The sequence below is a fragment of the Cyrtonyx montezumae genome, unplaced genomic scaffold, assembly GCF_038088225.1.
Source record: "Cyrtonyx montezumae isolate F1298 unplaced genomic scaffold, pur_monq_1.0 scaffold_2, whole genome shotgun sequence".
Taxonomy (NCBI): Eukaryota; Metazoa; Chordata; class Aves; order Galliformes; family Odontophoridae; genus Cyrtonyx; species Cyrtonyx montezumae.
Window position 1 is genome coordinate 47,591,141 of NW_027071936.1, and position 13,031 is coordinate 47,604,171.

The window sequence follows — 13,031 nt, forward strand, 5'->3', positions numbered from 1 at the left end:
CTTGAGAGGTGCAAGCCATTTGCTCAGAAACACTGTCTTCAGAGCACACAGCTTTATGCTAGCACAAAGAGACCTTCACAGAGCAACAGCATATTTTACAGTTTATTTTACTCAAGATAGAAAGAGGGGAAAAAAAAGACAAAGATCCCCATACACGATGGAAGATTACACTGCCAGATTCTAGATTTTTTTGGCTTGAGCATCACAGTGGCTCACACAGGACAACAGTTGCAAACCAACATATTTACATTCTGTAACATCAGAACATTTAACATCAGTTTCTGTCTATCCAAGTGATATTCAGGCATCTTCAGAAATGGCACCATTTACTAGCAAAAATGTAACAGTGCTATTCCAGAGTACAAACTGCAGTAAGCTTATTCACTCTAAAAAATATTTGTGCTCCATGTAAAGTCAGGTGTGTTTTTCTAGTTAAAATTCAGTTACAATAGGAAATAGACAATGGTATGGCATGTCAATCCCCAAAATGACAAAAACAGTTTTCTCTGCCAAAAGACTCTAATAATCATACATCTATTAAGATAAGAAGAAGATTCTTATTCAGTACACTCTAATAATATTGGTACAGTTGATTCTAAAGAAAACAAGGTAAAATTAATACAGACATGGTAACAACTCATCTCCCCTAGAAATGTCACTGATATGAATGAGTTACGATATGAACACTGTTCAGCAGATATACAATCAGATGAGAGATTACTCCAAGTTGGAAGGGACACATCATTGCGTCCAACTCCTAGCTCCACAAAGGACAAAATTCAAACTATTTCTCAGAGTTTTGCGCAAATGGTTCTTGAACTCCAGCACCTCAGTATTGTAACCACTGCCCTGGGCAGCCTGTTCCATGCCCACCACCCTATGGTGAAGAATCTTTCTTAACACCCAACCTAACCGTCCCCAACACTGCTCCTCCATGCCATTCCCTCAGATTCTGTTACTGTCACCATAGAGCAAAAATCAGTGCTGCTCCTGTTCTCTCCCCAGGAGGAGCTGAAGACCACCATGAGGTCTCCCTCAGCATCCTCTCCTCTGGGACAAATCAAGGGACCTCAGCCACTTCCCACATACACTGCCCTCTAGACCCTTCACCATCTTTGCTGCTCTCTTCTGAATGCCTTATGTCTATTACTGCGGCACCCAAAACTGCACACACTGCTTGAGGTGCACAAACTTCAGTATAGCAGATACAGCCTCCTCAGAGATCGGCTGGAAAAAGTCCCATGGGATAAGAGCCTTGGAGATAGGAGGGGGCCCTTTGACTTTACTGGACTGGTTGCTGTGGCAATGAAAGATTTGCTCTATTAACAGCAACTTGCATTTAGTAATATAATCAAATGAGCATTCCAATTCTGTTTGTGTACTCCCATAGGTTAAGTGCCTTTATACCATAAGAGCCTTAAAAATAACATCTGGATAGAAATAAAGCTCCCTGTTGAGCTCAGGATTGGCTAGATAGAAAATGTATCTACTGCCTGATTGTGGTTATGATCCTTATAAGCACAGGAAATGACTCCCAGCTATGGTAACTAGATATACAGGAAGAGAAGAATCCAAGCTGTGAGTTCAGCAAAACTTCCTGGAAATTATGTTCTACAAACTATATGTATCTAAGGCTCAGAAGGGAAAACATCTTTAATTCTGTAACTGGATGCTAATTAATTTCAGATTAAATCTTCTATCAAATCTCTACATATTCCACATTATATATTTATAATTGGTATCCCAGATAAAATCACATCAAAATGTAAGTGAAGAATGGCAGTGGAATTTAACATCAACGGAAGTAATTATTTTATTCCAATCTGCAAAAACCTTCCTTTATTTTTTGTAATCATAAAGCAAAACTTGCACTACAAATAGATACAGTAAGCAAAGAGAAAATGTACACCAAGTAGTATTTTTCAAATACAATTTAATTTGAATCAATGTCAGTAAATAAATCGAGTTGTAGAACCAGCCAAGACTCATTTCTTGCAAAAATAAACATAAGTAGAGAACCTGAGGTTATTTCATAGGCTCTCCTAACAGTAACTCCAGTTCTCCTAGATGCTTCATCTCACATAGACTTACACACAGTAACAGTTCCCTCCCTACCTTCTGGCATACAGGTAGCACAAGAAAACCCTTGGTCATATTCAGACCCAGAAGCAGACACGCTCACCAGCTAGCGAGTCAAGCAGTATTACTTATTTGGACTTCCCTAACTACCCATGTATTTTTAATGCCTTCCAGAAATTTAAGCATACAAAAAGGTACGCTCTGTCAGAGTTCGACTGAAATTAGTAGAGAGGCTCAGAAGTTGTCACTGGGGACCCATAATCCAAAAGACACAAATCCTGCTTGTCTGGGGTACTACAGACTCACAAACTTTCTATCTCTTGCTTCCGGGCATGCGCAAGTGCTTCACCTTGAAGTGGCTACTTATCACCTGAGCCCAGGATTTAGAAATGAAGTGGAACAAAAATCAGCACAGTGTCTGACAGATTGTTCAAACACAGCTTTAAACACAAATCTACCTTCCACAACTGCACAAAATTAAAATTACCTAGAGAAAGAAAACAACAATGGTAGCATTAAGCCTTTAAATCACTGAAGCACTCACTGAATTAACTGTTCAGCACATAGCCCATGATCTTAGCCGCTCCACCTCTGATCTTACAGGACTCCTAAAACACTCCCTGCTCTGTACAGAGAATACTAGGCAACAACAACATAAATAAAAAGCCAGGAGGAACACAGGATAGTAAACAATGGGAATATAAGAACTGTTGGCACTCCTAGCAGTACGAGGTCTACTGTCAATCCAGTACACTTAAGAAAAGAGAAAGACTCAAACTCTGTTGGCTAAGATAGAAAAAGTAGAATTAACAAAAAGCTTTTTTTATTGCCTTATCAGTTGTTAGACTTGATAAGAGGAAAAAAAGCACCTCAACCTAAAGGAAAACACGAAACTAGCATATCATACAACTACATATAGCTCCCATTAGCTTGAAATGGTTTGCCATCATCTACCAAGCTATCTTCCCCATTAGCTGAACGTACTAAAAGAAGTACTTATCTAGCTTACAATATTTATAAAGCATTCATTTATCAAACTTGTGAATTTTCAGACAATGCCTGAATATTTAAAGAAATTGCCACTTAATCTATTCTTCTCCAATCAAAAAGACAGTCAGTTTATTATGCAAAGGTGCAATTCTGATTTGTATTTGGTAATGAAAAAAAAAATCTATCAAGGAAAGCTGTTACTTATCACTTCATCTGCCCACATTTTTATAAATGCGGAGATTAATCTTAGCCAATTAGTTTTATTTGCTTTACTTCCATGTTTAAACTGCTACAGTTCCTGGTGAAGAGCTTGCTAAGCTTATCAAGTTATGATAACATCATTAGATGCTCTACGTTTGTAATGTTTTAATTAGACAGTCTGAATGCACAAGTTTCAATTTAGATTTACATACAAAATACTGTTTCTCTCACTGAACATATAAGAGCAAGATTTAAACTTTGTTTTCATCTTTGGCAATGCCAAAGTGATCATTTCATATTCTAAAGCAGATTTTAGGCCATCAGAATATATTTTCTAATATCTACCAACCAATGCATCTCACATTGTATATAACGAATAATCAATGCAGAATACTTTAACTGGAGTGGCAACCATTGCCTACTCATAACAAGTACGGATTGCATGCGTGCAAGTACCAACACCAAAGACACCAAAAAACGTTTTACTTTTACAGAGCTTCTGTCATTTCTCCTCACTGCATACATGCTACATATTAGCACATAATTAATTTGGTAATTCAGCTATGCTCCTCTCTGCAGTCTTTACATCTCTGGACTTTCCGTACATTATGAATATACACCCATATTATCTAGCCAGGTACTGTGAATATTTCATTTGTTCTAGAGGAATATTCCAACTTGATGTTGACAGGTGCTGTTGACTCTGAAAATGGGCCTACAGTGAGCATAAGGATGGTGTGTGCTTTTATTTTTAGAATGATGAATAACACCATTTCTCACCAAATCAACTCAAAACTATACTAGACAGCCTACATTATCGCCTTGCCTATCCTGTATCATACCAAAATGTTATCAAGTATTATCCTTTTACAGCTTCAAAAGACAGGAGACAACAGAGAGGTGACAGAAGAAACAGACAGCACATCAGAACACCAACAAACATTAGAAATTAAAAAAACACCTAAAAGAGATTTTAATTATATATCTCCTTTTAAATTATTTTTATTTTGTTCTGATTAATTAGGATTGCATGACAGCATAGCATACTTTTAAATAAGTTTTTGAGAGCAGGCTGATATAAAGAATGCAGAATGTATTCTGACCAGAGCTTTTTCTTTCCTCCTCTTATCCTTCATTGCTCTCCTTTGCAAGTAATAACTATACAGCAAGTTGGATTTAAGAACTCCAAGGAAAAAAGAGAAGCCCTTAGAAAGTGAAACAGATGATAGTTTGACAGGCTGCAAGATGTGCATATTTGATGATGTTATTAAAAAGGTTATGCTATTTGCAGTGCAAATAGCTCCTGCAGTGAAGAATATGGCTGTTGTAATGGTGTAATGGCAACAGGACCATTTCAATCAAGTAGATGTTACAAAAAAAGGGAAAAGAGTGCTCACCTGTCTCTGAGGATCAAGGCTCACAAAAGAAAACTCCACAGAGGAGGGATTTCCTATTGGAGATCCCTCCTCTGTGGCAATCAGCCCTTAGATGACATGTAAGAGGGGTGGAACCTGGCTCCACTCCTTCTAGCCACACAGATGAAATGCCTTCACCTGTGCTCCCAGGACTGACCAGGTCTTTCCTTCAGATGCTCAATCAGAGGCTCAGGATGAGTCAGTAGTTGCCATACAGCTGTCAATAAACAACACCGAGCAGAGTCACCAAACCATGAGTAAAACACAACACCCTCCCATTTATTCTGAATACACTGCACAACACATATAGAAGCAAGAATAGAAAGTCCATTTTGTTCCATCTAAGCCCAGCTTTCAAAATTCTGCCTATTAATTAAATGAAAATAATTAGCTTCAGAGAAACTAGCAGGAAGCAAGAAGCAAAAAGTTTAAAAAGCAATACTTGTCTCTTGCAGCTGCAAAGTTGAATTATTTGTTTATGTTTCATGTTTTGTTCTTCAAATTACTGTCACAGTTCTTTTAATTCTCTTTAGTAATTGTTATTAATACAGTCTTTTGGAAGAAGAAATACCTCAGATATTAGTTAGCAAAGTGTGTACTGCAGAACTTTTCTTCCTAAAGGTTTAGATTCAAATTAGAACTGAGATTTGACAGGAGGATTTATTTTTTTAAAACAAGCATCTTCCAGAACATTGTAACCACAGAACAAAGAGTGATGAAATAAACAGTCATGGTTCTGGTCTCCTAATGCCCAGTGTTTCAGAAACCTAATTAATTTTTCATTTTACATTCTCCTTTCCAAAGCTGTTTGTGAAATGCTTTGCCAAGGTGAGAAATGCTTTATTGATGAAGCCTACAGAGCTGAACTCTGTAGGTTACAATTGCAAGTCTAAGGAAACATTTAAAGAAAGACTAGCAGAAACAGGACTTAAAAATTGTCCACAGCACTCCGCTAGTTATTAATGTTTAATCTGAAAAGAATGAAAACCTATCCTCTCCCTCCCTTCCCTGTATAAAATTGAGGATGTACAAGAATGAGAAAAAGCTTACGTTTTCAGGGTATTTTTCAAAGGCTTAAAAAGCTGTAGTCATGCAAAACACTTGGACAAATTACGACTTTTTGAAACTAAGAGATGACAGAACGCAAGAACAGGCTGCCCAAGAGAGCAGGACACTTTCAGGACACCTGGACACTTTCCTGTGCGACCTACACCAGAGAACCTGCTTTAACAGGGGGGTTGGACTAGCTGATATTCTGAAGTCCCTTCCGACCCCTAGAGTTCTGCATGATTGTGTTTCTGCAACAATTCTCAAAGTTAAAAAGGTATGTACCCATTAAATAGGAAAGTACTTCGAATACTGTTTAAAGGACATCCAGAAATAAAAGTTTCTGAAGAAAAAAAAAAACAACTTACCACCACTGAATGCACAATACAAGACCACAGAATATTTCCCAAAATAAAAACAGAATGTTAAGTGACAATTTATTGAATAGCAAACCATTGCAAATTAAGAATTTTTCAGTAAAATCCCTTGAAAAGAATTTAATGGAGAGTTAACATAAGCAGACTGACTATTATGACAGCTAAGGTTGTGGGACAGGTCTATTCAGATGCATTTTTAGGAGGGAATCATTCTTCAACCTTACACTTCTGTTTTACAAATACTTCTTGCACAATTACATAATGTTTTACATTAATTCTGAAAATCTGAGGGATACTCTTGGGAAAAAATAACAACAGATTACTATTCAAAAATCATTCTTCAAATTGAATCCTGTTGTTAAGGAATACATCAGAATTTCAACATCAATTGCACTTACAGCTGAGAAGGTAATGACCTGGTAAAACAACCCTATGAACAGATTGAAATTAATTCATTTCTCAACTTTACAGAAATTTGTTCTATTCAAAAATGCCAGCGTAGTCTATAGGACACAGTTACTCTTCAGCAGCCCTGACTGATAATTAGGTATTTAATCTTGCAGTAAAACAGAAATATTTCTCTCATAGTGATCTACCAGGAAAATGCATAGTAAACCAATATAACACCAAATACTCTCCTGCTGTTTGTATCGACAAACATCATAGTTATCAAAGTGGTTTGACTGCCAATTACTTGCCAATGTCAGTACCACTTTGACAATGCTAAACTTGGGATATGGTGCTGAAATGTCTAACAAGCTTTTTGTTCTTCAGGACCTAGAGAAATAGAAACACTGAAGTGGCAGCAGAAGCTTATAGGTATGCATTTCATTTAGCCTAAATAAAATGCCAACTAAAAATGTTAACTTTTTCCAATACACTGATCATTGAGAAATATTTGTGACAAAACAGAAATAATTTATATATTATAAAATAGCAATCTAGACTAAGAATACTACAGTTCTTCCAAGTATTTAATAAGGAGCAATAAAAAGAAGCAAAACAATCAACCCCAAAAATCAACAAGGTGACCATACTGCCAGCTGTACTCTTTGAAGGGACAAAGGATGGCAACAAACAGAAAGCTTTCCAAACACAGGATGTCTTATTCTTAACTTAGAAGTGTTATGGCCACACACAGGAAATACTTAAAGGAAAATAAGAGCTTTTTAATAGCTATGCCTAGAATTCTCAGTTATTTTGTCACCAGCTTAAAAAAAAAAATGTCTTGAGTTGTGTACTTCTAGACTAGAATTGTCTCAGCAGACAGCTAAAAGGATATCTGTTGCTCAGCAATCACTGAGTTGAATTAACTTGAAGCACGCTTCTGTTTATTCCAGTGTGTAGACTATAACAATCTGCTAGACTCCCTGCTCCTGGAAAGCCACTCACAGTTTCCCAGAAGAAAATAAGGATCTACTGTCAAAAATGGTATGTACATAATAAACTGCTACTGACTTTACAGATAAAGAAATAAATAGATAGAAGGACCACTTCTCTTCTGCATTTGTATCATGACATGAATGAGTTCTAGACAATGGTGAAGTACACAGCCATTTCACAAAAACTTTTATCAACATTCCCAGTGCAGATGTACCTCACAGTCTAGAAAGCAGGCTTTTTTTTTTCATTTTTCTACAGCCTAAATTAATGGCACTGCTTTTCTTACCCTCATCACTATTTCTTCTGCAGTATTTTACTTTACAAAGAGTTCAGATAAAGACAGATTGTGGCATCTATTTACCCCTTTGCTTTATGCAAATGTCAAAGCTTTCCCTTTGAAAATGACTGTGGCTTAGAAAAGCCTTACTACTTTCTATCTAAAAAATGAAAGAAAGTAAAATCAGTAAGTATTATTGATGTAATGAGATCTGATTGAGCAGTCTGTAGGCTTCCATCATAGAAAGTATTGCTTTAAAAATATGCCTCTTACAGACTCAGTAGGAAATTTTTCTGTTTCTCCCATAATGATTAGAAGATTATGGTTGGAAGTTACTCACATATTTCAAAAAGATTATAACTGAACGTTATGGTAACACTGACAGTCTACTATAATGTGTATTGTGATAAAGAGCAGAAGCAGTAAGTGACGAAAACACAGAAGTGTTCCAAACACTAGAATCTAAGTCCACAAAAGCAAAGCCAAATCCTGCTTGTGTGCACACATCAGAAGGAAACCCTCACACATGTGTAGAACAAAACTTAATGAAGGTGTAACCCAGAAGGCCCCAATTCCCTTGTGGGCCGAAATCTCATCCACTGTAGCATCATTCACTATTGGAACTGAGCAAGTGCAATAATTACCTACAACACCAGAATGATCTCTAGGTGTTTACAGAATCGTATACTTCCATTTGTCTTCCTCTTTCCAAGAAGATGAGGTAGGCAGAAAATAATCTAAGGACAGAAAAACAACAGTGAGAAGAAATAAGAACCAGGAATTGAACAAACCCTGAAAACAGACTGCCTACTCTGTTTAGACAGAACTTTCATTTGTCCCACAGTTTGTAAACTGAAAGAAAGGAGATTAAAGCGTGCCACTGAGCAACTGTCACCTCAGTTTCTTACACAAGTTACGTATACAACAAATAGTTCAAAGAGGAGGAGTGAGTATGAAATCTGAACACACAAGCTCTCAAGAAACATTGCATTACAAGTTGTTTGTTTTTAATAACCTTAGTACATTTTACTACTTTTGGCTAGCTGTATCTCTAGAAAGAATGGAGTGGTAGAGAACTGCTCTACCAAATGAAGTACTTAAGCTGAAAACTATTGTCAAAGAGTAACGTCAACTACATGTGTGAATAATGACAAGCATCACTACTGAACGCCCTTTAACAAATGGAACAGCTGTATAGTAAGTCACAGACACTTACTATTAAGAGTGCTTCTCAATTTGTAGGCCACCAAAATTTTCTGGCCAAAGACTCAAAGAGTCTAGCCAGATGAGACAGCATGCATTCACTTTCTGAATCAAAGTGACCACAGACACTTGAAGAAGAAAGAACACGGTCCTGTAAGGCACTTGCATGCATAATGTGATATTTAATATCTGACCTTCAACAGTCTTATCCTTCCTACTGGCTGCACAAGCCTTCCAGCTGTGAGAACAGTAACATGAACTCACCTGGAGCACGTAATCTCATCACTCCTACATGGTTGTATTTGTTAAGGCCATGCAGTCAATTAATATATATTTATGTATGCTTCATTGGTTATTTTGAATGAAAGTTTAATAATGATTTCGTTCCTACTGAAGAAAAGTGGATAGCAAGGTTTGCAATTAATGCGTTCCTCTTATTTGGTAAACTTGTTGTAATAAAAAGGAAATCTAACTGATAAAGAGGGAGCAAAAGCTGAAAAAACTCTCATTTTTGTCCATTTAGGTAATCTCCCTTACCACAACATGAAATGCTGAATTACAACAGTACTAACACAGAACAGCAGAACAACCAAAGGACGGTCTCTATAAAAACACTGGTGATCCAAAGTCAAAGAACTGGCACAGCTTTATCCATGTGCATCTGCAGCTAGCAACACTTTGTGATTAGCTCAAACCATAACAGTGTACGGCAAGACTTTTTCAACCACTATGTTTATTTTTTTTTAATTTTATATTCATATTCACTGCATTTCTAGCACAACGCTGTAAAATCTACACGCTGGCTCAGCAGTGGACCTGCCCTTGCAGAGGACACTCTCAAGGGACAGTTCAATGATGCTGACAACTAAGGTTTGGGATCTATCCCACACTGTGCAGCTTAGCATTGTTCAGCAAGCAGAAAACAGGAAAAGCGTTAAGCTGGGAACGTGATCTCCACTATCAGGAATGCATCTCTGAAGCGCAAGCCTTGCTGTTCGTGTTTTTTGTTTGTTTGGATTTTCTATTCTATCTTTACGTGCATCTCTTGGAGTTCTGTGGCAAAAAACGCCTTCACAAAAACGGAAAAGACTGTTTCGGGAACAACCACTCGTGATCCGTTTTTCAACGTGACACATCCCCACAAAGCACAGCGTTTGCCACCGTCAAAGCCACCGCAGCCCTCCCCCCCTTCCCTCTCTCCCTCCTCCTCTCCCTCGGTCCGTCCTGAGCAGCGGGAGCCGCCTCCGGAGCCGCCTCCTCCGCGCTCTCTCCTCCCTCCGCCGGCAGCCCCAGCCCCCTCTCCACGCCGCCGAGCCCCCGCCGCCCTCTCACCTCTCGCAGTCCGGGCAGGGCTGAGGCCGGGAGGAGAGAGAAGGAAAACATTAAAAATAATAATAAGAAAAACAAAAAACAGCACAACGGAGACCCCGGCGCTACCCGCCCTCCCGCTGCTGCGCTGGGGAAGGCAGCGGGCACCGGGCAGCCGCACCCCGCTACTAACAGGTCCCCATGGGCCCCGCCGCCGGCCCCTCCCCGCGGGCGCGCTACGGCGGCTCCGGCCCCAGGGCCGGCCGCGCACGCGAGGGGAGGGGCGGGGCCTCTCACCACGCCTACTTCGCGCCGTAGGCCCCGCCCCTTTGGCTGACGGCCCCGCTTCCGGGCTGCTCCCCTCGGCGCCTCGCGCCCCCTGGTGGCTGGGCGGAGAAGGGAGGCGCTTGTGCCGCCCGGTTTCCCTCGGTTAACGCCACTGCAAACCTCGCTCTGCACTCTGTGTGCCCGTGTCTGTCTTTTGAAGCCAGAAGCGAAGTGTTTCCGTCGTTCTCTCCGTCCTCCATTTAGTTGAAATAAATCAGCAGTGACACTAGTCGCAACATTTAACCTCCTCTCGTGGCAGCGTGGTGCGGTGGCAGCCTGTGCTCAGCCTTTAATGTACGCGCTGTGACCTCTGCCGCACTCCTCGTAGCACCTTATCACTGACTTTCCTCATAGCACCTTACCACTGACTTCTGCTGCCCGAGGTAGAATAATTTCCCAAATTAATAGACCGTGTGACAAGTCAGATGTGCCTCTTACTGATAAAGTTGATTTAAGAGTGTACGAGATCATCGGTGAGGCGTGGTGGGACGTGTTTGAAGCCATGGTGGTGTATGTAGGGCTTTCCTTGCCTAATTTGTAAGGACATGCAGCCTGCTTGGCAGTGCTCTGTCTGCCTGTGCTCTTCATGACTGACTCTAAAAGATTTACTTTCAGTTTTTAACTGAACTGCCCTGAGAAGTGGAGTTTTCAAAGGTACTGACTGCTTCAAGCTGTGGAAGAATTATTAACTAGGTGGACAAAAGCGTGTCCCTGATCAGGAAAACTCCTGCTTTTCACTTCAGTCTGTGGTCCATCCAGGCAGATGCTCATTTATACACACAGCCGTCTCATGGAATCATGTGTAGGCTTAGGATGCCCATGGGGGACGGGGACAGGTCTTGTGCTGTTCTCCTGATCTGGAGACTGAGCTAAAACGTGCCTTAAAATATCTGAGTGTCTTTGAAAGGGACACACATGCATATTTCTTGTCTAAGTCCTCCTGCAGTTCCTCAAAGACTTCTTCATTCCATCTGGGCAGAACCAGCAGGTAAACACCAGCAAAAAACAGTAAAATATAAATAACTAATATGGGAGATATTTTAGGGGCAGCACAATCTCTCACAAAGTAGAGCTAACTTGCTAAAATGACGTATAAATGGTGCTATGGCTATAGTTTATATCTTAAAGTCATGCCGATGACTTTTTGTATCATTGCTGGATGGAACTCTGGGCAAGCTGTAGGTGCCCCTGTTCACTGCAGAGCAGTTGGACTGGATGGCCTTTAAAGGTCCTTCAAATAATTCTATGATTACTAATAAGGTTGCACATTGCTGTCCAAATAGATATTCATTTTGCTTTCATTTAATTGCGACATTTAAAATTTTGTGCTAATGAATTTATATTCATTAAAGTTCCATTATAAGTCTTCCTATAAAATGAATACTGTTTTAGCTTCCACCTGGCCTTACTCACCTTCTGAGATAACCAGACAACATTTTGGGCATTTTGGGTTCATGGGACATTTCTTATTTTAACTTCAATGGCAATGCTTCTGTTAGGAAGTACTCACTATTTAATGGGTTGTAGGAAAAATTCTGTCAGAAAAAAACCTTTATGAATTAATTCTTTCACACTGTAGATGCTCTGTATTTGAGAAAAATTGTTTTTACATACACATTATCCAGTATACTTTTATTCAGAACATTTCAGAAATGTTATTTGCAGTCTCATCTGTAGGAAGAATTTGTGGAATATCATTCCGGTTTTCACTTCTGTAACTGAAAGGTTTAGCTGTAAGTTATAACTACTATGTATAGAAATAATAATGGCTCTTTCCAGACTTCCCATTATGTAAAGGTCAGTAACACACTGAAGACACAGTACAGATTTGCAACACATCTGCTGTCCTTTGAGAATAGAGCAGCGATGCTGCTATGAACATCTCATCCTCAGTTCATTGAACTTAGAACATTGCTTATTTACCAGATCAGAAACTTGAAGTTGTAATGATTGAATCACCAGTCTATTGAAGTCCTACAGATACAGTATTAAATGAAGTTAAAAAATCATATGCTCACATCCTTGCCCCAGTGCACATGTATATAAATAAAACAATAAAGTCTTCATATCTGACTCATCTGACTGACTTATCTTTTTACTGAGGTTCTGACTTTTTTTTTTTTTTCTTGGCCAAATGACAACAAAATTGTTCACAATGATTATGTTAGTGTTCAGAAGGTATATGAAAGTGGCCATTAGGGGGTGATGTTCCTAGAACAAAATTGTCCCTGATGAATGAAATGCTTTCTATGCATGAGTTTTCTTGTATTTTCATCCTGATACATTTTTTAATCTTCACTACAGTTTTATCTTCACTGTATCTTCACTTGAATCATTCTCAGACATGCCAGTGTAAGAACAAAACTTCTCTCTCTCTACAACTTTAACAAGGAGTAAACTGAAAAAAGTCATATTAGAAAAAGG

The 13,031-nt window shown here is 39.1% G+C and overlaps 1 protein-coding gene across 4 annotated transcripts in view; it reads right to left on the bottom strand.

Annotated features, from left to right (window-relative positions):
* The window catches only part of KLHL5 (kelch like family member 5), a 49,849-nt gene extending 39,461 nt beyond the window's left edge, over positions 1–10,388 (bottom strand). For all 4 annotated transcript variants that reach the window (XM_065737135.1, XM_065737134.1, XM_065737137.1 and 1 more), the window contains exons 1-2: positions 10,305–10,388; positions 8,414–8,506 (exon numbers count right to left, since the gene is read on the bottom strand). The gene's annotated coding sequence lies outside the window, so the exon portion shown is untranslated. The remainder of the gene's footprint in view (positions 1–8,413; positions 8,507–10,304) is intronic.
* Between the last annotated feature and the right edge of the window lie 2,643 nt (positions 10,389–13,031).